Below are 26,371 nucleotides of genomic sequence, written 5' to 3'. Positions count from 1 at the left end.
CCTCATCACTGGCTGAGTGACAATCACACATCAAGCAAGCAGGTAGGAGAGGCTGGAACAAACTCACCATAACCGCCACCCCCAGTGGGTCCCAAATTGGAAGAGAACTGAAAACCCAGAGCTTCTTGATGAGAAATGAGGAGTTTGAACCCCACATCAGGCGCTCCAACTTTTAAGACTTGCACCTGGAAGAGAAGCCCCCATCTGATTTTGATAACCATTGAGGCTTGTGTCCTGAGACCCAAACTGTAGTGATTCTTCAGAGGCTAGACTCTCAGTCTTCTCAGACTCTCTCCTGCCCAGGGCCCAGCTCAGAAGCAACAGATCACACCCAGACATAAAGTGAAGGAGGCTCACCTGCTTAAACTGAAGCATCAGTCTGCCTGAGAAAAAGCATCTACTCTGACATACACGTGTAAGAGTTAGTTGGTGGGGACAGAGAACAGGCAAGTGCTGTTTTCATGCCCATGCCCCAGAGTACAAGTATCTCCTGGACAAGAGGGTTCACATCTGATGCCCTGGTTTTGCTGGCTACTGCCCAGAGGACACCTCTGGACCACCTAGCTCTGGAGGCCAGGAGAGCTTATGTTCCTGGACCCTTGGGACTATAACAATCAGTGTCACCAGAAAAATCTGTGTTCTGATTTTTGTGGCTGCTGCCAGTGGGCACCTCCACACTCCCTGGTTCTGGTAACCATGGGGCTTATGACAACGGGTCCCATGGAACAGTAGTGAATGGAGAAAAAGTTCTTAAAAAGCTGCCATCTGCAGAGCACAGCAAGAGGCACTGGACCCAGGAGCTCAGTCTTTATGAAGAATGAGGGCCTATTAAAAATAATGTCTGCAGCCTGAGGGACAGTCTTCCGATTAATCACTCATCTGGGGCTGTCTGAATATTTTGCAGAAGTCTGGGAGAGAGGTACTATCTTCAGGCTCTCCCTTTGCCATGCTCTAGAGTGCCAGTGCCTCCCAGAGGGGAGCTTTACATGTTTGGTATCCTCGTTTTCCCACCCAGTCCTTACTCTTTGCAGCTTCTGCCTAGCGGGGGATGCCTGGCTGTGATGGCCGGGGGGGGCTTACATTCCTGGGTCCCACAGGACTGTGATTATCATAGAGATGGTTCTAGGCAGAGCATGGCCACAGAGAGCAGACTGAAGTAACCTCTCACCCTAGTCTTTCTGTGATGTAGCTTCTATCTGTCCTGGAGCTATGACCTGAGAAGCAGGCTTCAGGTCTGGCATACACTTTGAGGCCTCCAAAGTTATTCTCAGGGCATATAGGCTACAGATGCCACCCTGGCACTCCTGCCTTGCTCCAGATGGCTGGTATTTCCCAGAAAAGAGCTTATACATGTGTCTGGAGGCACAGCTTTTTTGACTGCCACCCAGGCACACCTCCAAATTTCCTGATTCTGGTGGCCAACAAGGTTTACATTTGCAGTCCCATAGGACTGCATACATGTCCATACTCTTAAAAGTTGCTGCCTGAGGATCTGACTTCTAATCAGCCTGAATCTAGGTAATGAGAACCTCCCTAGGCACACCCTCAACTACTAGGAGCTGTTAACAATATGATAGGCTGTGTGAACAATCACCAAAGTTTGAGAGAACAAGAGGCTAGGGCAGGGTTGAATAAGTTTCATCCACAAAAAGCCATTCTTTTTAGACTGAGAGAGGTCATTGTTTTATCTACTGCAAGAAACCAACACAGGGAGTCAAGAAATGGAGAGAGAGAGGAATAAACAATAAGATAAATAATAAGATAAAAGCTCCAGGGGTTGGGGCAGAGGCAAACAATAAAATGGAGATGAGTAATTTATGTTCAAAGAAATGATTATGAAGATGCTCACCAAACGAGTAGAATAAATGAATACAGTGAAACTTTCAGTGAAGAGTTGGAAGACAAAGTATCAAATATAAATCACAGAGCTGAAAAATAATAATTGAACTGAATATGAAAAGTACACTATGAAATTGAAAAGTTCAGCAGGAGACTAAGTAGAATTAATCACCAAGTCGAAGACAAGGCAGTGAAATTCACCCAATCAGAGCAGCAAGAGGGAAAAAAAATGAAAAAAAGATAGGGTAAGGGTTTTATGGGAAACTTATCAAATAAGGCTAACATTCACATTTTAGAGCTCCCAGAAAGAAGACAGAAATGGGCAGAGAAATTATTTGAAGATAAATGGCTCAAAGCTTGCCTAAACTAGGTAAGGAAACAGCATCCTGAGGCAAGAAAAAAAAGGAGGACTCATAAATAAAATCAGAAATGAAAGAAGATATTTTATAGTTGGTACCACAGAAATACTAAGAATCATAAAAGACCAATATGAATAATATGCCAAGAGATTAGATGATCTAGAAGAAATGGACAAATTCCTAGAGACATAACAGCCTATCAAGTCAGTTGTGAAAAATCTGAACAGACTGATTACTGGCAATGAGACTGTATTTGGTAATCAGAAACTCCCCAACAGACAAAGTTCAGAATTAAGTGGCTTCATTGGTGAATTCAACCAAACATTCTAAGGAGAATTAACACCCAACCTTTTCAAACTCTTCCAAAATTTAAAAAAAAAAAAAAAAGGAAACTCTTCCAAACTCAGTCTACAGGGCCAGCATTATCCTGATACCAAAACCAGACAAAGATGCCACAAGAAATCTTCAGGCCAGTATCCCTAGTTAACACAAATGTAAAAATCCTCACCTAAATATTAGCAATCCAAATTCAACAATATACTAATAAGCGGGCCACACATACACCAAGATCAAGTGGGATTTATTCCAGGGATACAAGAATTAACAAAATGAAGAATATAAATCATATGCATCTCATTAGATGCAAGAAAATATCTGACATCTAGACTTCAACATCAATTCATAATAAAACACTCAAAAGTAGGGACAGAAGTAACATACCTCAACATAACAAAGGCCATATATGACAGTCCCAGAACTAACATCATATTTAACAGTATAATGCTGACAGCTTTTCCTCTGAACAGCAGGAACAAGACAAGGATGCCTACTTTCACCACTTACATTCAACAGAGTACTGAAAGCCCTAATGAGGAATTAACCAAGAAAAACGAATAAAAGGCACATCCAAATTGGCAAGAAAAAATTAAAACTGTCACTAGTTATAGAAGATATGATACAGAAAGCCCTTAAGACCCTAGAAAAAAACTTACAATAAATGAATTCAGAAATGTTTCAGGATACAGGATCAATGCAAAAAATGTTGCATTTTTATATGCTAATAATAAAAACAATCTTGCAGTTATATAAAAAAGAATAAAATACTTAGAAATGAATTAACCAAGGAGGTGAAAGGCCTGTATATTGAAAAGTACAAGATATTAGTGAAAGAAATTGAATAAAAAGATAACTCTCTGTTAATGGGAAGATTTTGTTAAAATGTCCAAACTACCCAAAGCAATCTAATTCAGTGCAATTCCTAACAAAATTCCAATGGCATTTTTCACAGAAGTAGAAGCAACAATTGCAAAATTCATACAGAACCAAAAGAGACACTGAATAGCCAAAGCATTCTTGAGAAAGCTGGAGCATCACACACCCTCATTTCAAACTACAGGTGGCCCTTCAATAAGAGCAGAGACATTACCCTGCTGACTAAGGTCCATCTAGTCAAGGCTATGGTTTTTCCAGTGGTCATGTGTGGATGAGAGAGTTGGACTGTGAAGAAGGCTGAGCGCCGAAAAATTGCTGCTTTTGAACTGTGGTGTTGGAGAAGACTTGAGGGTCCCTTTGACTGCAAGGAGATCCAACCAGTCCATTCTGAAGGAGATCAACCCTGGGATTTCCTTGGAAGGAATGATGCTAAAGCTGAAGCTCCAGTACTTTGGACACCTCATGCGAAGAGTTGACTCATTGGAAAAGACTCTGTTGCTGGGAGGGATTGGGGGCAGGAGGAGAAGGGGACGACCGAGGGTGAGATGGCTGGATGGCATCACTGACTCAATGGACGTGAGTCTGAGTGAACTCCGGGAGTTGGTGATGGACAGGGAGGCCTGGTGTGCTGTGATTCATGGGCTCGCAAAGAGTCGGATACGACTGAGCAACTGAACTGAGCTAAACTGAAGGGAACCAACCTTCCTCACAGTCATCTGTGTGTATAATGTAACAGCCAGCCCTCCATATTTGCAGTACCATACCCAAGGATTCAATGATTGTGTAGTACTGCAGTATGTATTCAGTGAAAATTTCAGGTATAAGTAAATCCATGCAGATCAAACCAATGTTGTAAGGGTCCACTTAACATTACAGAATTATTGTGTGTGTGTGTGTGTATATAACTTTATCGGCATAGAAACAATTACACAGGTCAGTGGAACAGAAATGAGAGCCCAGAAATAAACCTACACGTATGTGATCAGTTAATTTATGACAAAAGAGTTAAGAATATACAGCAGGGAAGGGGCAATCTCTTTAAGAAATGACATTGGAAAAGTAAGCAGATTGGACAACAAACTAAAAAGCTTCTGCACAGGAAAGGAAACCAGTAACAAAATGAAAAGGCAACCTAATGAATGGGAGAAAATATCTGCAAATAATATATCTGATAAAGGATTAACATTCAAAGTATATAAAGAACTCATATAGCTTAATATGAAAAAATAAGTCTGCCTATTTAAAAGTGGATGAAGGATCTGAATAGACATTTTTTCCAAAGAAGATACAGTTTTAGCCAGACTTATCAAGAATAAACAGAAAAGGGTCCAAATCAGTAGAATTCTGAAATTAAAATAGGTTATTACCAACATCTCAGAAACACAAAAGACATTAAGAGACTACTAAAAGCAACTATCTAAATAGAATCCCCCCCCCCAAAAAAAAGATGTCCTTTTCATCATAGGGGACAGGAGTGCAAAAGTGATAAGTCAAGAGATACCTGGATTAACAGGCAAGTTTGGCCATGGAGTACAAAGTAAAGCAGGGCAAAGGCTAACAGTTTTGCTAAGAGAACGCACCGGTCATAGATAACACCCTCTTCCAACAACGCAAGAGACGACTCTACACATGGACATCACCAGACGGTCAATACCGAAATCAGGCTGTTTCTATTCTTTGCACCCAAAGATGGAGTAGCTCTATACAGTCAGCAAAAAACAAGACCTGGAGCTGGCTGTGGGTGGCTCAGATCATCAGCTCCTTATTGAAAATTTCAGGCTCAAATTAAAGAAAGTAGGGAAAACCACTAGGCCATTTGGGTATGACCTAAGTCAAATCCCTTATGATTATACAGTGGAAGTGGCAGATTCAAGGGATTAGATCTGATAGAGTGCCTAAAGAACTATAGATAGAGGTTCATAATATTCAGGAAGTGCTGAACAAAATTATCCCAAAGAAAAGAAATACAAGGCAAAGTGATTGAGGAGTCCTTACAAATACCCAAGAAAAGAAGAGAAGTGAAAGGCAAAGGAGAAAGGGAAAGATATATCCATCTGAATGTAGAGTTCCAAAGAATAGCAAGGAGAGGTAAAAAAGCCTTCCTCAGTGATCAGTGCAAAGAAATAGAGGAAAACAATAGAATGGGCAAAACTAGAGATCTCTTCAAAAACACTAGAGATACCCAGGGAACATTTCATGAAAAGATGAGCACAATAAAGAAAAAGACAGCAAGGACCTAACAGAAGCAGAAGAGATTAACAGGCAGTGGCAAGAATACACAGAGTTCAGTCGCTCAGTCGTGTCCGACTCTTTGCGAGCCCATGAATCACAGCACGCCAGGCCTCCCTGTCCATCACCATCTCCCAGAGTTCACTCAGACTCACGTCCATCGAGTCCGTGATGCCATCCAGCCATCTCATCCTCTGTCGTCCCCTTCTCCTGCCCCCAATCCCTCCCAGCATCAGAGTCTTTTCCAATGAGTCAACTCTTCGCATGAGGTGTCCAAAGTACTGGAGCTTCAGCTTTAGCATCATTCCTTCCAGAGAAATCCCAGGGTTGATCTTCAGAATGGACTGGTTGGATCTCTTTGCAGTCCAAGGGACTCTCAAGAGTCTTCTCCAACACCACAGTTCAAAAGCATCAATTCTTCGGCGCTCAGCCTTCACAGTCCAACTCTCACATCCATACATGACCACAGGGGAAACCATAGCCTTGACTAGATGGACCTTAGTCGGCAAAGTAATGTCTCTGCTTTTGAATATACTATCTAGGTTGGTCAGAACTATTCTTCCAAGGAGTAAGCGTCTTTTAATTTCATGGCTGCAGTCACCATCTGCAGTGATTTTGGAGCCCCAAAAAATAAAGTCTGCCACTGTTTCTACTGTTTCCCCATCTATTTCCCATGAAGTGATGGGACCAGATGCCATGATCTTAGTTTTCTGAATGTTGAGATTTAAGCCAACTTTTTTGCTTTCCTCTTTAACTTTCATCAAGAGGCTTTTTAGTTCCTCTTCACTTTCTGCCATAAGGGTGGTGTCATTTGCATATCTGAGGTTATTGTTATTTCTCCCAGCAATCTTGATTCCAGCTTGTGTTTCTTCCAGTCCAGCGTTTCTCATGATGTATTCTGCATATAAGTTAAATAAGCAGGGTGACAATATACAGCCTTGACGTACTCCTTTTCCTATTTGGAACCAGTCTGTTGTTCCATGTCCAGTTCTAACTGTTGCTTCCTGAGCTGCATACAGGTTTCTTACGAGGAAGGTCAGGTGGTCTGGTATTCCCATCTCTTTCAGAATTTTCCACAGTTTATTGTGATCCACACAGTCAAAGGCTTTGGCATAGTCAATAAAGCAGAAATAGATGTTTTTCTGGAACTAACTGTACAAAGAAGTTCTTAATGACCTGGATAACCGCAGGCTGCCCTCCACTCCTGGGCAAGCAGATTGACCTCAGGGTGGGCAATGGCAGTGGAAAAGCTGGGGCACCCTCTGCTCCTGGGCATCATCCACCATCAACTCCAGCCTTACCCAGACCCCCTTCCCAACGACCCCTGCAGGGCTTCTGCCTCAGCACCAGGACAGCACAATGACCAACATCCAATGAATGGCTGGTAAAGGTTTACACACTTAATGAGGACCAGCAGTGGGACAACTAGGGCACCGGGCATGTCATCCAGCTATGTGGAAGCTGAAGCAGATATCCCTGCTAGTCAGGGCTTGACAAGATGTGGTCCACTGGAGAAGAGAATGGCAAACCAGTATTCTTGCCTTGAGAACTCTACGAACAATATGAAAAGGCAAAAAGATACAACACTGAAAGATGAGCTCCCTAGGTTGGTAGGTGTCCAATATGCTACTGGGGAAGAGCAGAGAAACAGCTCTAGAAAGAATGAAGAGATTGTGCCAAAGCAGAAACAATGCCCAGTTGTGGGTATCTGGTGGTGAAAGTAAACTCTGATGCTGTAAAAAACAGTATTGCATAGGAACCTGGAATGTTAGGTTCATCAATCAAGGGAAATTGGATGTGGTCAAGCAAGAGATAGCAAGACAGTGTTTTAGGAATCAGTGAACTAAAATGGATGGCAATGAGCAAATTTAATTTAGATGACCATTATATCTACTACTGTGGGCAAGAATACCTTAGAAGGAATGGAGTAGCCCTCACAGTCAACCAGAGTCCAAAATGTAGTACTTGGGTGCAGTCTCAAAAATGACAGAATGATCTTGGTTTGTTTCTAAGGCAAACCATTCAACACTATGATTATCCAAATCTATGCCCCAACAACTAATGCTGAAGAAGCTGGAGTCGAATGATTCTCTGAAGACGTAAAAGACCTCCTAAAATTAACACCCAAAAAAAGATGTCTTTTTCAACATAGGGGACTGGAATGCAAAAGTAGGAAGTCAAGAGATACCTGGAGTAACAGGCAAGTTTGGCCGTGGAGTGCAAAATGAAAGAGGGAAAAGACTAACACAGTTTTGCCAAGAGAATGCACTGGTGATAGCAAACACTCTTTTCCAACAACACGAGATAACTCTTCATGTGGACATCACCAGATGGTCAATACAGAAATCAGATGGATTATGATGGAGAAGCTCTATATAATCAGCAAAAACAAGACCTGGAGCTGACTGGCTCAGATGATCAGCTCCTTACTGCAAACTTCAGGCTTAAATTGAAGATAGTAGGGAAAAACCACTAGGCCATTCAGATATGACCTAAATCAAATCCCATATGATTATATAGTGGAGGTGACAAATAAGGTTCAAGGGACTATATCTGGTAGACAGTGCCTGAAGAACTATGGATGGAGGTTCATATCATTCTACAGGAAGTGGTGATGGAAACTGTCCCCAAGAAAAAGAAATGCAAGAAGGAAAATGGTTGTCTGAGGAAGCCTTACAAATACCTGAGAAAAAGAAGAGAAGCAAAAGGCAAAGGAGAAAGAAAAAGATCTACCCAACTGAATAGCAAGGAGAGATAAGAAAGCCATAAGTGAACAATCCAAAGAAATAGAGGAAAACAATACAATGGGAAAGACCAGAGGGATCTCTTTGAGAAAATTAGAGATACCAAGGGAACATTTCATGCAAAGATGAGCACAATAAAGGACACAAATGGTAAAGAACTAACAGACACAGAAGACATTAAGAAGAGGTGGCAAGAACAGAATTACACAAAAAAGATCTTAATGACCAGGACAACAATGATGGTGTGGTCACTCACCAAGAGCCAGACATCCTGGAATGTGAAGTTGAGTGGGCCTTAGGAAGCATTAGTACAAACAGAGCTAGTGGAGGTGACGGAATTCCAGCTGAGCTATTTCTAATCCTAAAAAATGATACTGTGAAAGTGTTGCACTCATGTAAGCGAATTTGGAAAACTCAGCAGTGGCCACTGGACCGGAAAAGGTCAGTTTCCATTCTAATCCCAAAGAAGAGCAATGCCAAAGAATGTTCAAACTACCACACAATTGCACTTGTTTCACATGCTAGCAAGGTTTTGCTTAAAATCCTTCAAAAGCTAGGATTTAGCAGTACATGAATCAAGAATTTCCAGATGTACAAATAGCATTTAGAAAAGGCAGAGAAACCAGAGATCAAATTGCCAACATCTGCTGGATCATAGAAAAAGGGAATTCCAGAAAAAACATCTACTCTGCTTCATTGACTATGCTAAAACCTCTGACTGTGCATCACAACAAACTGTGGAAAATTCTGAAAGAGATGGGAATACTAGATTACCTTACCTGCCCACTGAGAAACCTGTATGTAGGTCAAGAAGCAACAGTTAGAACCAGACATGGAATAAGAGACTGGTTCAAAACTGGGGAAAGAGTACATCAAGGCTGTATAGTGTCACCCTGTTTAATCTATATGCAGAAGACATGCAAAATGCCAGGCTAGATGAAACACAAACTGGAATCAGGATTGCTGGGAGAAATATTAATAATCTCAGATATGCAGATGATATCACTCTATTGGCAGAAAACAAAGAGGAATTAAAAGAGCCTCTTGATGAAGGAGAAAGAGGAGAGCGAAAAAGCTGGCTTAAAACTCAACCTTCAAAGATGGCAGAGTAAAAGGACATGGGCTCCTTTCCTCCTGCAAGAGCACCAAAATCACAACTAGCTGTTGAATAATCATCAACAGGATGATGCTGGAACTGATGAAAAACAGATACCTCGTGTCCAAAGACAAAGTAGAAGCCACAGCAAGACAGCAGGAGGGGCACAATCACAATAAAATCAAATCCAATACCCACCAAATGGAGAACAAATAATACCAAAGTGGAGAACAATAATAGCAAAGAAGTTCTCCCACTGTTGTGAAGGTTCAGAACCCCATATCAGGCTTCCCAGCCTGGGGACGCAACAAAGTGACAGTGAATCTGACCTTGAAGGCCAGCGGATTTGATTACAAGGCTTCCACAGAACTGGGAGAAACAGAGACTCCAGTCTTAGAGGACACAAACAAAACCTTGTGTACACCAAGGCTCAGAGGAAAGGAGCAGTGACTCTACAAGAGACTGAACCAAAACTACTAGTTTACTAGTGTTGGAGGGTCTCTGTAGAGGCTTGGGTCACTAGGGGCTCACCACGGGGATGGAGGAGGGACTGACAACAGCAGTCTGGGAAGGTCCCCTTTGGTGTAAACCCTCTTGGAGGTCTCCAGTAATCCAACCATTGCCCCCGAAGACCAGAGGGCTGGGTCGCCTCAGGCCAAAAAACTACCAGGGAGAAAGCACAACCCTCCTCAACTGGATTAAAGCTTTACTGAGCAAGGCCCTGCCCACCAGAGCAAGACCCAGTGCTTCTCATCACCACTCCCTTCCATCAGGAAGCTTACATTATATTTTAAGTCACTCAGTCATGTCCAACTCTTTGCTACCCCATGGACTGTGTAAGCCATGGAATTCTCCAGGCCAGAATACTGGAGTTGGTAACCTTTCCCTTCTCAAGAGGATTTTCCCAACCCAGGGATCAAACCCAAGTCTCCCACCTTGCAGGTGGATTCTTTACTGTCTCAGCCACCAGGGAAGCCCAAGAATACTGGAGTGGGTAGCCTATCCCTTCTCCAGGGGATCTTCCTGACCCCGGAATTGAACCCGGGGTCTTGTGCATTACAGGTGGATTCTTTACCAGCTGAGCCACCAGGGAAACCCACACAAGCCTCTTAGCCTCCTCCATCAGATGTCAGACAGAAGAATCAAGAACAACCACAACCCCACAGTGACAAAATTACAGAAAGTTAATCAGCATGAAAAAGCAGAAAGTTATGTTCCAGTTGAAGGGACAAGATAGAACCCCAGAGAAACAATTAAATTAGAGATAGGCAACCTTTCAGAAAAAGAATTCAGAATGATAGTGAAGATGATTCAGGATCTCAGAAAAAGAATGGAGACAAAGATTGAGAAGATGCAAGAAATGTTTACCAAAGACCTAGAAGAACTAAAGAACAAACAGAGATGAATCACTAGAAGGAATCAATACCAGAATAACTGAGGCAGAACAATGGATAAATGACCTGGAGGACAGAATGGTAGAAATCACTGCCACAGAACAGAACATAGGAAAAGGAATGAAAAGAAATGAAAACAGCCTAAAAGACCCCTGGGACAACAATAAATGCACAAGCTTTCATATTACAGAGGTCCCAGCATGAGGAGAGAGAAAGGGGACCTGAGAAAATATTTGAGGACATACTAGCTGAAAACTTCCCTAACATGGAAAAGGAAGTAATCAACCAAGTCCGGCAGGCATAGAGTCCCAGGCAGGATAAACTCAAGGAAGAACACACCAAGACACATAGTAATCAAACTGACAAAAATTAAAGAGATAAAATATTAAAAGCAACAAGGGAAAAATGACAACATACAAGGGAAGTCCCATCAGGCTATCAGCTGATTTCTCAACAGAAACTTGACAGACCACAAGGGAATGGCATGGTATATTTAAAGTAATGAAAGGGAAGAACCTACAACTAAGAATACTCTACCCAGAAAAATTCTCCTTTAGATTTAATGGAGAAATAAAGCTTTCCAGACAAGCAAAAATTAAGAGAATACAGCACCACCAAACCAACTTTACAACAAATGCTAAAGGAACATCTCTAGGCAAGAAACAAGAGAAAGAAAAGACCTACCTACAGAAAATAAACCCCAAACAATTAAGAAGATGGTAATAGGATCACACATATTGATAATTACCTTAAATGTAAATGGATTAAATGTACCAACCAAAAGACAGACTGGCTGAGCAGATGAGAACGTGTGCATGTATGACTTTCACTTACCACATCACTCTGCTTGACCCCCCAGCTTGTATGTGATTATTTTATATTGTTAGGTTACTCATGCTCCCATTATGGCTTGCAATGGTTAATTATCTTTAATTTTTTGTCTGGCTATAAATTGTGAAAACTGATAAACATCTTGTACTATTGTGATTATGTATTACTCAATACCATTGTATCATGATTGGTCAACAGAAAAATAATAGAATTCTATGTCACCAAAACTACCATTTAATAGAAAAGCCTGTAATCAAGTTTTAAAATCCAGATAGCAGAATTATCTTGGAATTTTCTGAATTATACAAATGCCCAGGTATTGCTTTCTTCCTTTTTGCCAAAATGCCAGATATGTTTCTAATCAGCAGCCATGTTTAAAAACAACTGGACTATATGAGGATCTTTTACTTTTATCTACTTTCACTTTTTCTATTTCATATTCAATGCTCCCATTTCATTTATGTTTTCCAATCTCTCCATCTCTTTTTGCATCCTTTCTCAAGCCTTTATTAAGAGTACTAGAGGGGCTTTTCTATACATATATATAAATAATATGTATAATATGTATAGAATATGAATTTTTGCCTAACTAAAAAATTTATGACATTTTGATTTTACTTTTTGACTTAGTATGAATAGAATGCTAGATCTCTAATTTAAGAAAAATAGATATGCAACAAACAAAGGTTTACTGTCTAAAACAGGGAACTATAGTCAATATCTTGTAATAATCTGTTATGGAAAATAATTTCAAAAGTATTATATGTATATAGATATAACTGAATCACACCCAAAGAATTCTACTTTTTGAAATTTAGTATTACTTATCTTTATGCCAGTTTTTCTAAATATCCTATGAAGTGAAGTGAAGTCGCTCAGTTGTGTCCGACTCTTTGCGACCCCATGGACTGTAGCCTACCAGGCTCCTCAGTCCATGGGATTTTCCATTCAGGAATACTGGAGTGGGTTGCCATTCCCTTCTCCAGGGGATCTTCCCGACCCAGGGATCGAACCTGGGGCTCCTGCATTGTAGGCAGACGCTTTACCATCTGAGCTACCAGGGAAGACCCTATGGACATCTAATAACAACATATGAGATAAAAATTTTAAATATGTTTCTGTGAGATATGATTAAATTAATTAAATATAATATTTAAATTATTAATGGCATCATTCAAGATGCTCCTGTTCTTATTTTTTCTGTACTCAGAGAAATATATTCTCAGAGAAATGTTAATATGTCTCAATATGATTATGTATTTTTTTCTTTTCTATTTCTTCCAATTTTTGCTTTCTGTATCTTTGTTTCTTTGTTGTTAGGTGTCTAATGGTTTATGATGTCTATCTTCTTTGTGAATTTTATCTTTTATCATTAAAAATATTCATCTTTGTTTCAAAAAAAAAAACACTCAACATTCAAAAAACAAACATCATGGCATTCAGTCCCATCATTTCATGACAAATAGATGGGGGAAAAGTGGAAACAGTGACAGATTTTATTTTCTTGGGCTCCAAAATCACTGCAGAATTTTGCTCCTTGGAAGAAAAGTTGTGACACACCTAGAGAGAGTATTAAAAAGTCGAGATACACTTAGCCAACAAAGGTTTGTATAGTCAAAACTGGTTTTTCAGGTAGTCACATACGAATGTGAGAGGTGGACCATAAAGAAAGCTGAGCACTGAAGAATCGGTGTTTTCCAATTGTGGTGCTGGAGAAGACTCTTGAGAGTCCTCTGGACTGCAAGATCAAACCAGTCACTCCTAAAGGAAATCAACCCTGACTATTCACTGGAAAGATTGATGCTAAAGCTGAAGGTCCAAATCCTTGGCTACCTTATAGAAACAGCCAACTCACTTTAAAAGACTGATGCTGGGGAGGTTTGAGGGCAAGAAGAGAAGGGTGACAGAGGATGAGATGGTTGGATGGCATGACTGACTCAATGGACATGAGTTTCAACAAACTCAGGGAGATAGTGAAAGACAGGGAACACTAGGGTGCTGCAGTTCACGGGGTCACAAAGAGTCAGACATGACATAGCAACTGAACAACAATAAAAGCAACTATACGCCAATAAAAAGACAACCTAGCAGAAATGGAAAAATTCTTAGAAAGGTACAGTCTCCCAAGACTGAACCAGTAATAAATAGAAAATATGAACAGACCAATCACAAGTACTTAAATTGAAACTGTGATTTGAAAACCCCCAACAATGTTCAAGAGCAGATGTCGTCACAGGTGAAGTACATCAAACATAGAGAAGATGTAACATCTATCCTCTGAAATTATTGCCCAGAATTACAGAGGAAGGAATACTCCCAAACTTATTCTATGAGGCCACCAAAACTGGACAAAGATACAACAAAAAGAAAAAGAAAATTACAGGCCAATACCAATTCTGAATATAGACACAAAAATTCTCAACAAAGGACGAGCAAACCATATTCAACAATACATTAGAAGGACACAGCCTTCACATGGTGAAGGGGCTTGCATACCTCAATGAAGCTATGAGTCATGTAGTGCAGGACCACCCAAAGACAGATGAGTCAGAGTGAAGAGTTCTGACAAAATGTGGTCCACTGGAGGAGGGAATGGCAAACTACTCCAGTATTCTTGACTGACGAACCCCATGGACAATATGAAAAGGCAAAAAGACATGACACCAGAAGATGAGCCCTCGAGGTTGGAAGGTGTCCAATATGCTATTGGAGAAGTGTGGAGGACAATTACTAATAGTGCCAGAAAAAATGAAGGAACTGGGCCAAAGTGGAAACAAGGCTCCACTGTGGATGAGTCTGTTGGTGAAAGTAAAGTCCAGTGCTTTAAAGAACAATATTAGGACCCGGAATGTTAGGTCCATCAATCAAGAGAAATTGGATGTGGTCAAGCAAGAGATGGCATTGAAAATATCATCACTTTGAAATCAGTGAACTAAAGTGGAGAGGAATGGACAAATTTAATTCAGATGACTATTATATCTACTACTGTAGGCAAGAATCCCTTAGAAGGAATGGATTAGCCCTCACAGTCAACAAGAGTCCAAAATGCAGTAATTGGGTGCAATCCAAAAATGACAGAATGATCTCAGTTCATTTCCAAAGCAAACCATTCAATATCATGGTAAGCCAACCCAAATCCATGTGCCCTAACCACTGATCCTGAAGAAGCTGAAGTTGACCAGTTCTATGAAGACCTACAGCACTCTCTAGAACACCTTCTAGAACTAACAACCCCCCAAAAATGTCCTTTTCATCATAGGGGATTTGAAAGCAAAAGTAGGATGTCAAGAGATACACAGAATAACAGGAAAATTTGGCCTTGGAGTATAAAATGAAGCAGGGCAAAAACTAAGAAGAGTTTTGCCAAAAGAACACACTGGTCATAGCAAACACTCTTTCCCAACAACATAAGCAACAACTCAACACATGGACATCAATACCGAAATCAGATCGAATATTATTTTTGCAGCCAAAGATGGAGAAGCTCTATATAGTTAGCAAAAACAAGACCTGGAGCTGACTGTAGCTCAGATCATGAGCTCTTTATTGTAAAACTCAGGCTTAAATCAAAGCAAGCAGGGAAAACCACTAGGCCATTCAGGTATGACCTAAATCAAATCCCTTATGATTATACAGTGAAGGTGGTGAACAGATTCAAGGGAATAGATCTGACAGATTGCCTGAAGAACTATGGACAGAGGTTTGGAACATCATACAGAAGTCAGTGACCAAAACCATTTCAAAGAAAAAGAAATGCAAGAAGGCAAAGTGGTTGTCTGAAGAGGCTTTAAACATAGCAGAGGAAAGAAGAGAAGCGAAAGGCAAGAGAGAAAGGGAAAGATATAACTAACTGAATGAAGAGTTTCAGAGAATAGCAAGGAGAGATAAAAAGGTCTCCTTAAATAAACAATGCAAAGAGATTCAGGAAAACAATAGAATGGGAAAGACTAGAGATCTCTTCAAAGATTGGAAATATCACAGAAACATTTCATGCAAGGAAGGGCATGATAAAGGACAAAAAATGACAAGGACATAAAAGAAGCAGAAAAGATTAAGACATAGCAAGAATACACAGAACTATACAAGGAAGGTCTTAAAAATCCAGATAACCATGATGGTGTGGTCACTCACCTAGAGCCAGATATCCTGGATTCTGAAGTCAAGTGGGCCTAAAGAAGCTTTACTACAAATAAGGCTAATGAAGGTGATGAAATTCCAGTTGAGCAATTTAAAATCCTAAAAGATGATGCTGTTAAAGTGCTGTGCTCAGTTTGTCAGCAAATTTAGAAAACTCAGCAGTGGCCACAGAACTGGAAAAGGTCAGTTTTCATTCTAATCCTAAAGAAGGGCAATGCCAAAGAATATTCAAACTACCACACAATTGCAGTCATTTCACAGGCTAGGTTAGGGTCAAAATCCTTCCAGCTAGGCTTCAGTGGTATGTGAACTGAGAACTTCCAGATGTATAATCTGGGTTTTAAAAAGGTAGAGGAACCAGAGATCAAACTGCCAACATCCAGTGGATCATAGAAAAAGCAAGGGAATTCCAGAAAAACATCTACTTCTGCTTCATTGACTATGTGAAAGCCTTTGACTGTGTGGTTACAACAAACTGTGGAAAATTCTGAAAGAGATGGGAATACCAGACCACCTTACCTGTCCTCTGAGAAACCAGTATGCAGGTCAAGAAGCAACAGCTAGAACCTTACATGAAACAATGGACTGATTCAAAATTGGGAAAGGAGTAAGATAAGGCTGTATATTGTCACTCTGCTTATGTAACTTAAACGTAGAGTACAACATGCAAAATGCTGAACTGGATGAATCACAGGCGGGAATCAAGACGGCTGAGAGATAAATCAACCTCAGTTATGCAGATGATACCATACTAACGGCAGAAAGTGAAGAGGAATTAAAGAGCCTCTTGATGAAAGTGAAAAAGAGTGAAAAAGCTGGCTTAAAACTCAACATTCAAAAGACTAAGATCATGGTATCTGCTCCATCACTTCATGGCAAAGAGAAGGGGAAAACATGGAAGCAGTGACAGATTTTCTTGGGCTGCAGAATCACTGTGGACAGTGACTACAGCCATTAAATTGAAAAATGCTGGCTCCTTGGAAGGAAAGTTGTGACAAAACTAGACAGCATATTTAAAAGCAGAGATATCACTTCGCTGACAAAGGTCTGTATAGTCAAAGCTATGATTTTTCCGGTAGTCATGTATGGATGTGAGAGTCAGACCATCAAGAAGGCTGAGCGTACAAGAATTGATGCTTTCCAATTGTGGTGCTGAAGAATCCTCTTGAGAGTCCCTTGGACTTCAAGGATACCAAACCAATCAATCCTAAAGGCACTCAATCCTGAATATTCATTTCATTGGAAGCACTGATACTGAAGCTGAAGCAGTAATACTTTGGCCACCTGATGTGAAAAGTCAACTCACTGGAAAAGACCCTGGTGCTGGAAGATTGCAGGCAAAAGGAGAAGGGGGCAGCAGAGGATACAATGGTTAGATAGTATCACTGACTCAATGGACATGAGTTTGAGCAAACTCTGTGAGATAGTGGACGACAGAGGAGCCTGGTAAGCTGTAGTCATGGGATTGTAAAAAGTTAGGCACTACTTAGTGGCTAAACCATGATCAAGTGAGATTTATCCCAGGAATGCAAGGATTCTTCAGTGTCAAAAAATCAATCACCATAGTAACTAAAGAATAAAAACTATAGGATCATCTCAAGAAATGCAGAAAAAATTTCTGATAAAATTCAACATCAATTTAAGTTCAGTTGCTCAGTCATGTCTGACTCTTTCCGACCCCATGGACTGCAGCATGCCAGGCCTCCCTGTCCATCACCAACTCCCGGAGTTTACTCACACTCATGTCCATTGAGTCAGTGATGCCATCCAAGCATCTCATCCTCTGTCATCCCCTTCTCCTGCCCTCCATCTTTCCCAGAATCAGGATCTTTTCAAATGAATCAGCTCTTTGCATCAGGTGGCCAAAATATTGGAGTTTCAGCTTCAAAATCAGTCCTTCCAGTGAACACCAGAACTGATCTCCTTTAGGATGGACTAGTTGGATCTCCTTGCATCCATTTATAATTAAAAAAAAAAAAAAAACTTTACAAAGTAGGAATACAGGGAACCTACCTCAATATAATAAAGGTCATCAGTGCAAAGAAATGGAGGAAAACAATAGAATGGGAAAAACTAGAGATCTCTTCAAGAAAATTGGAGATGCCAAGGGAATATTTCATGCAAAGATGGGCTCGATAAAGGACAGAAATGGTATGGACCTAACAGAAGCAGAAGCTATGAAGAAGAGATGGCAAGAATACACAGAAGAACCATACAAAAAAGATCTTCATAACCCCCAGATAATCACGATGATGTGATCACTCATACTGACCTAGAGCCAGACATCCTGGAATGTGAAGTCAAGTGGGCCTTAGGAAATATCACTACGAACAAAGCTAGTGGAAGTGATGGAATTCCAGCTTAGCTATTTCAAATCCTAAAAGATGATGCTGTGAAAGTGCTGCACTCAATATGGCAGCAAATTTGGAACACTCAGCAGTGGCCACGGGGCTGGAAAAGGTCTGTTTCCATTCCAATCCCAAAGAAAGGCAATGCCAAAGAATGTTCAAACTACCACACAATTGCATTCATCTCACATGCTAGTAAAGTAATGCTCAAAGTAAATTCTCCAAGCCAGGCTTCAGCAATATGTGAACTGTGAACTTCCTGGTGTTCAAGTTGGTTTTAGAAAAGGCAGAGAAACCAGAGATCAAATTGCCAACATCTGCTGGGTCATCGAAAAAGCAAGAGAGTTCCAGAAAAAACATCTATTTCTGCTTCATTGACTGTGCCAAAGTCTTTGTGACAGTGTGGATCACCATAAACTGTGGAAAATTCTGAAAGAGATGGGAATACCAGACCACCTGACCTGCCTCTTGAGAAACCTGTATGCAGGTCAGGAATCAACTGTTGAACCAATCAACAGACTGGTTCCAAATAGGAAAAGGAGTACGTCAAGGCTGTATATTGTCACCCTGCTTATTTAACCTATATGCAGAGTAAATCATGAGAAACACTGGACTGGAAGAAACACAAACTGGAACCTAGATTGCTGGGAGAAAGATCAATAAACTCAGATATGCAGATGACACCACCCTTATGGCAGAAAGTGAAGAACTAAAGAGCCTCTTGATGAAAGTGAAAGACGAGAGCGAAAAAGTTGGCTTAAAGCTCAACATTCAGAAAACTAAGATCATGGCATCCGGTCCCACCACTTCATGGCAAATAGATGGGGAAACAGTGGCAGACTTTATTTTGGGGGCTCCAAAATCACTGCAGATGGTGATTGCAGCCATGAAATTAAAAGACGCTTACTCCTTGGAAGAAAAGTTATGACCAACCCAGACAGCATATTAAAAAGCAGAGACATTACTTTGTCAACAAAGGTCTACCTAGTCAAGGCTATGGTTTTTCCAGTGGTCATGTATGGATGTGAGAGTTGGACTGTGAAGAAAACTGAGTGCTGAAGAATTGATGCTTTTAAACTATGGTGTTGGAGAAGACTCTTGAGAGTCTCTTGGGCTTGCAAGGAGATCCAATCAGTCCATCCTAAAGGAGATCAGTCCTGGTTGTTCACTGGAAGGACTGATGCTGAAGCTGAAACTCCGATACTTTGGCCACCTGACACAAAGAGCTGACTCATTTGAAAAGACCCTGATGCTGGGAAAGATTGAGGGCAGGAGAAGAAGGGGATGACAGAGGATGAGATGGTTGGATGGCATCACTGACTCAATGGACATGAGTTTGGGTGAACTCCAGGAGTTGATGATGGACAGGGAGGCCTGGTGTGCTGTGGTTCATAGGGTCACAAAGAGTCGGACACCACTGAGCTAGTGAACTGACCAGAAGATACATGACAAATCCATAGAAACATCATTCTCAACAGTGAAAAGATAAAAGTATTTCCTCTGAGATCAGGAACAAGACAAGGTTGCCCTACTCTTGCCACATTAAACATAATTTTGGAATTCCTACCAATCAGAGAAGGAAAAGCAATAAAAGGAATACAAATTGAAAAAGAAGCAAAACTGCTATTATTTGCAGATGACATGATACTATGCACAGAAAATCCTAAATATTCTCGCAGAAAACTACCAGAACTCATCAGTGAACTCAGTAAAGCTGCAGGATACAGAATCAATACTACAAAAATCTCTTGCATCCTATATATTAACAACAAAAGATCAGAAATATTAATTAAGAAAACAATCACATTTACTGCTACATCAGAAGAATAAAATACCTAGGAATAAACCTACCTAATGGACTGGAAGATACACAAGCTGGAATCAAGATTGCCAGGAGAAATATCAATAGCCTCAGATATGCAGATGACACCACTCTTATGGCAGAAAGTGAAGAGGAGCTAAAAAGCCTCTTGATGAAAGCGAAAGAGGAGAGCGAAAAAGTTGGCTTAAAGCTCAACATTCAGAAAACGAAGATCATGGCATCCGGTCCCATCACTTCATGGGAAATAGATGGGGAAACAGTAGAAACAGTGTCAGACTTTATTTTGGGCGGCTCCAAAATTACTGCAGATGGTGACTGCAGCCATGAAATTAAAAGACGCTTACTCCTTGGAAGAAAAGTTATGACCAACTTAGATAGCATATTCAAAAGCAGAGACATTACTTTGCCGACTAAGGTCCGTCTAGTCAAGGCTATGGTTTTTCCAGTAGTCATGTATGGATGTGAGTGTTGGACTGTGAAGAAGGTTGAGTGCTGAAGAATTGATGCTTTTGAACTGTGGTGTTGGAGAAGACTCTTGAGAGTCCCTTGGGCTTGCAAGGAGATCCAACCAGTCCATTCTGAAGGAGATCAGCCCTGGGATTTCTTTGGAAGGAATGATGCTAAAGCTGAAACTCCAGTACTTTGGCCACCTCATGTGAAGAGTTGACTCATTGGAAAAGACTCTGATGCTTGGAGGGATTGGGGGCAAGAGGAGAAGAGGATGACCGAAGATGAGATGGCTGGATGGCATCACTGACTCGATGGACATAAGTCTGAGTGAACTCTGGGAGTTGGTGATGCACAAGGAGGCCTGGCGTGCTGCGATTCATGGGATCGCAAAGAGTCAGACACGACTGAGCAACTGAACTGAACTGAATGAGGCAAAAGACCTGTACTCCAAAACCTGTAAGTTGTTGATGAGAATACTGAGGATGACACAAACCAATGGAAAGATATGCTATGTTACTGGATTGAAATAATCAGTATTAGAAATTAGTATACTATCAAAGGCAATCCACAGATTTAATGAAATTCCTAGCAAATTATCAATGGCATTTTTGGCAGAACTAGAACAATTTTTTTCCCCTTAATCTATATGGAAACTCAAAAGCCCCTGAATAGCCAAAGCAATCTTGAAAAAGAAAAATGGAGCTGGAGGAATCAGGTTCCCTGGCTTCAGACCATATTACAAAGCTTTAGTCATCAAAACAGTTTGGTACTGGTGCAAAAACAGAAATGTAGATCAATAGAATGGAAGAGAAAGCCCAGAAATAAACCCACACACCTATGGCCACTTAATCTAAGACAAGAGAGGCAGGAATATACAATGGAGGAAAGACAGTCTCTTCAATAAGTGATGCTGGGAAAACTGGACCGTTACATGTAGAAAAAAAAATGAAATTAAAACACTGTAGCACACATAAAAAAATGAAGTCAAAATGGTTTAAAGACCTAAATGTAAAACCAGATACTATAAAGCTCCTAGACGAAAACATAGGCAGATTACTCCTTGAAATAAATCACAGAAATATCTTTTTGGATCCATCTCTCAGAGTAATGAAGGTAAAAACAAAAATAAAAAAGTGGGACCTAATTCAGCCTAAAAGCTTTTGCTGACAAAGGTCTGAATAATCAAAGCTATGGTTTTTCCAGTAGTCTTGTACGAATGTTAGAGTTCAACCATCAAGAAGGCTGAGTGCCAAAAAACTGATGCTTTCAAACTGTGGTGTTGGAGAAGACTCTTGAGAGTCCCTTGGAGTGCAGGGACATCAAACCAGTTAAACCTAAAAGAAATCAACCCTGAATATTCAATGGAAGGACTGATCCTGAAATTGAAGCTCCAATACTTTGGCCACCTGATGCAAAGAGCCAATCATTGGGAAAGACTTTGATCTTGGAAAACATTGATGACAGGAGAAGGGGATGGCAGAAGATGAGATGCTTGGATAGCATCAGCAACTCAATGGACATGAGTTTGAGCAACCTCTGGGAGATAGTGAAGGACAGGGAAGCCTGGTGTGCTTCAGTCCAAGGGGTCACAAAGAGGTGGACATGACTTAGTGACTGAAGAACAACAACATAGCAAAAGAAATCATTTTTTAAAAAATGAAAAGAGAACCTAGAGCTTGGGAGAAAATATTTGCAAATGATGTGACCAATAAGAGATTAATCTCCCAAATATGCAATACACACAGCTCATACAATATACAAAAACCAAATGACCAAATCATTAAACAGGCAAACGATGTAATAGACATTTCTCCAAAGATGTACAGATGGCCAAAAAGTACATGAAAATATGCTCATATTTGCTCATATTTCTAGTTCTAGAGCATAGAACTAGAATAATTCCCTAGTTATTAGAGAAGTACAAATCAAAACTGCAGTGAACTATCACCTCACATGGGTCAGTATGGCCATCATCAAAACATCTACAATAAATGCTGGAGAGGGTGTGGAGAAAAGGGAACCCTCCTACACTATCAGTAGGAATGTAAATTGATACAGCCACTACGAAAAACAAAATGGAAGTTCCCTTAAAAACTAAAAATACAGCTACTGGGACTTCCCTGGCAGTCCACTGCAGCGGGCACAGGTTTGATTCTTTTTTGGGGAACTGGGATCCTGCATGCCATGCAGTGTGTGTATGTTTTTTTTTAATTAATTAATTTAGAAAAGACAGTTACCATATAACCTGCTTTCCCACTCCTGGGCATATATCTGGAGAAAATCATAATTCAAAAAGATACATGTGCCCCATTATTCATTGCAGCACTATTTATAATAGCCAAGACATGGAAACAGGTGTCCATGAACAGATTAGTGGATAAGGAATATATGGTATATATACACGATAGAGTATTAGTCATAAAAAAATGAAATAATGCCATTTGCAGCAACATGCATGGACCTAGAGATTATTATACTAAGTGGAAAGTCAGAAAAACAAATATCATATAATATCACTTATATGTGGGCTATAAAATATCACACAAAATGAACTTATTTACAAAACAGAAATAGACTCACAGACCTAGAAAACAAACTATGGTTACCAAAAGCAAGGGGAGGGATAAATTAAGTTTGGATTAAAATATACACACTACTATATATAAAATAGATAACCTAAAGGGACCTACTGTATAGCAAAGAGAATTATACTCAATATCTGTAATAACTTACAATTGAAGAGAATGGGGAAAAAAAGAGAAATACACACACATATATGTATTACTTTGCTATACACCTCAAACTAGCACATCATCATAAATCAACATTTCAGTTTAAAAAATTGTTTAAACAACTAATCTCAAAAATATACAAGCAACTCCTGCAGCTCAATTCCAGAAAAATAAACAACCCAATCAAAAAATGGGCCAAAGAACTAAATAGACATTTCTCCAAAGAAGACATACAGATGGCTAACAAACACATGAAAAGATGCTCAACATCACTCATAATCAGAGAAATGCAAATCAAAACCACAATGAGGTACCATTTCACGGCAGTCAGAATGGCTGCAATCCAAAAGTCTACAAGCAATAAATGCTGGAGAGGGTGTGGAGAAAAGGGAACCCTCTTACACTGTTAGTGGGAATGCAAACTAGTACAGCCACTATGGAGAACAGTGTGGAGATTCCTTTAAAAACTGGAAATAGAACTGCCTTATGACCCAGCAATCCCACTGCTGGACATACACACTGAGGAAATCAGAATTGAAAGAGACACATGTACCCCAATGTTCATCGTAGCACTGTTTATAATAGCCAGGACACGGAAGCAACCTAGATGTGCATCAGCAGACGAATGGATAAGAAAGCTGTGGTACGTATACACAATAGAGTATTACTCAGCCATTAAATAGAATACATTTGAATCAGTTCTAATGAGGTGGATGAAACTGGAGCCGATTATACAGAGTGAAGTAAGCCAGAAAGAAAAACACCAATACAGTATACAAATGTGTATATATGGAATTTAGAAAGATGGTAATGATAACCCTGTATGCGAGACAGCAAAAGAGACACAGATGTATAGAACAGTCTTTTGGACTCTGTGGGAGATGGAGAGGGTGGGATGATTTGGGAGAATGGCATTGAAACATGTATAATATAAGAAACGAATCGCCAGTCCAGGTTCGATGCAGGATACAGGATGCTTGGGGCTGGTGCACTGGGATGACCCAGAGGGATGGTACAGGGAGGGAGGAGGGAGGGGGGTTCAGGATGGGGAACATATGTACACCCATGGTAGATTCATGTTGATGTATGGCAAAACCAATACAACATTGTAAAGTAATTAGCCTCCAATTAAAATAAATTTAAATTAAAAATAACTTGTTTAAAAAAGAATGTCAACATCACTAATGATCTGGGAAATTCAAGTCAAAACCACAGAGTTATTATCTCAAACATGTCAAAAAGGCTGTTGTCAAAAATCCAAAAAAATAGCAAGTGTTATTAGCAAGGATGTGGATTACAGGGAACACGTACACTGTTGGTGGGAATGTCAATTCGTGCAGCCATTATTAAAAACAGTATTGAGGTTTCTCAAAAAACTAACAATAGAACTACTATATGATATAGCAATTCCACTTTTGGGTATTTATCTGAAGAAAATAAAAACACTAGCTCAAACAGATACATGTATCCCCAAATGCACTGCAGCATTATTTCCAATATCTAAAATACAGAAGTCGCCTAAGTGTCCAGCAACAGTTGTATGGATGAAGAAAAGATGAAAAAAAAAATATATATATATATAATGGAATATTATCCAGTTATAAAAGAAGATTGAAATCTTGCCATTTGTGATAACATGATGGACCTTGAGGGCATTATCCCAAGTGAGATATGCCAGACAAATACTGCATGGTCTCTCTTAAATCATGAATCTAACAAAATAACAACTAAAAACCAAAAAAAATGACCTCATAGAGACTGAATTGATGGTTCCAGTGGTGGTAGAGTGGGGGAGGTGACATAAATAGGGGAAAGGGCAAAAAAGGTTAAAAAATTAAAAAAACAATTTTTTTTAAAGAAACTTAGTCAATCAAGTGGTATGAAGTGAACCACAAAGACAAATTTTGAAATGCAGTGATATGCAGATTTAATAGTATCAGAACTGAGAGGAGATAGGATCTGCTAGAGGACTGGGAAAGCTTCAGGAAGACAAAGAATCTGGATAATCACTGTGGACCTTTCAAAAGGTGGAAGAAGAACATGTGTTTTAAGGTGTTTTATAGGAAATGGAAAGATGTTCATGCTGTTAAAAATATACATCCAATTATTTCCAGCTGATTCAAGACAATGATTTCATGTACAGCTCTTAGTGATTCTACTGGCGAGAAAAACTAAGTTTAGCATGGATGAGAGTTAGCTATTTCCCCATAACCTTGTTTAAAAGGATACAATGAAAGTAAGTCTTAGATCAAATTCTGCCTAGCACATATATTTGTTAAGCATTATTACAACTTCTGCTGCATCAGCCACTGAAGAACAGCAGCCATGGCTCTGCACTACCAAATGGCTGTGGGCCTCAACAAGGGCCTCTGTGACCGAGAGCATGAGCAAGCCGAGGCACAGCCGTTGCTGGTGGGCACCTCACCGAACACACCAAGTGCATGTGGGACATGATCTGGGACGTGTGCAGCTTCAGCCCTTATGAGCAACAGGACAAGGAGCTGCTCAAGGTCTCCAGGGACAAGTGGGCACTCAAGTTCATCAAATAAAGGGTGGGGACACACATCCGCGCCAAGAGGAAGAGAGAGGAGCTGAGCAACATTCTGGTAGCCATGAGGAAAGGGGCAGCCAAGAAGGATCGAGCCCTTCCCCTCTGTGTACAATACATCTTTCCAGGAAAAAAAAAAGAAACGTGTTATTATAAGCAAGCACAAAACTGTCCATACAACTTGTTTTAACAGCCTGATAAAGTCCTAGTCCATTACCAGTATGAGTGATTTGATCACACTATGACAGGTTGACTAACAGATGTGATAATATTCCTTTAAACAGACAGTTCAGTTCAGACACTCAGTCGTGTCTGACTCTTTGCAACCCCATGAACTGCAGCATGCCAGGCCTCCCTGTCCGTCACCAACTCCCGGAGTTCACCCAAACGCATGTCCATCGAGTCAGTGATACCATCCAGCCATCTCATCCTCTGTCGTCCCCTTCTCCTCCTGCCCTCAATCTTTCCCAGCATCAGGGTCTTTTCAAATGAGTCAGCCTTTGCATCAGGTGGGCCAAAGTATTGGGGTTTCAGCTTCAACATCAGTCCTTCCAACGAACACCCAGGCCTGACCTCCTTTAGGATGGACTGGTTGGACCTCCTTGCAGCCCAAGGGACTCACAAGAGTCT

At 40.4% G+C, this 26,371-nt stretch overlaps 1 long non-coding RNA gene, 1 other non-coding gene and 1 pseudogene across 3 annotated transcripts in view; 1 reads left to right on the top strand and 2 right to left on the bottom strand.

Moving 5' to 3' along the window:
• LOC138432647 (uncharacterized) overlaps positions 1–26,371 on the bottom strand; it is a 77,915-nt gene that overhangs the window by 20,914 nt on the left and 30,630 nt on the right. The gene's annotated exons all lie outside the window — the stretch shown is intronic.
• On the bottom strand, positions 12,697–12,768 carry TRNAC-ACA (transfer RNA cysteine (anticodon ACA)). Its single transcript has one exon. It is a non-coding gene; the product is annotated as a tRNA-Cys (tRNA).
• Positions 25,519–25,931, top strand: LOC138433116 (large ribosomal subunit protein eL36 pseudogene; annotated as a pseudogene).

Source organism: Ovis canadensis, chromosome 2 (assembly GCF_042477335.2).
Source record: "Ovis canadensis isolate MfBH-ARS-UI-01 breed Bighorn chromosome 2, ARS-UI_OviCan_v2, whole genome shotgun sequence".
NCBI classification, from domain to species: domain Eukaryota; kingdom Metazoa; phylum Chordata; class Mammalia; order Artiodactyla; family Bovidae; genus Ovis; species Ovis canadensis.
The sequence above is the reverse complement of the archived record's forward strand: the minus strand, read 5'-3'. Positions and strand labels throughout refer to the sequence as shown.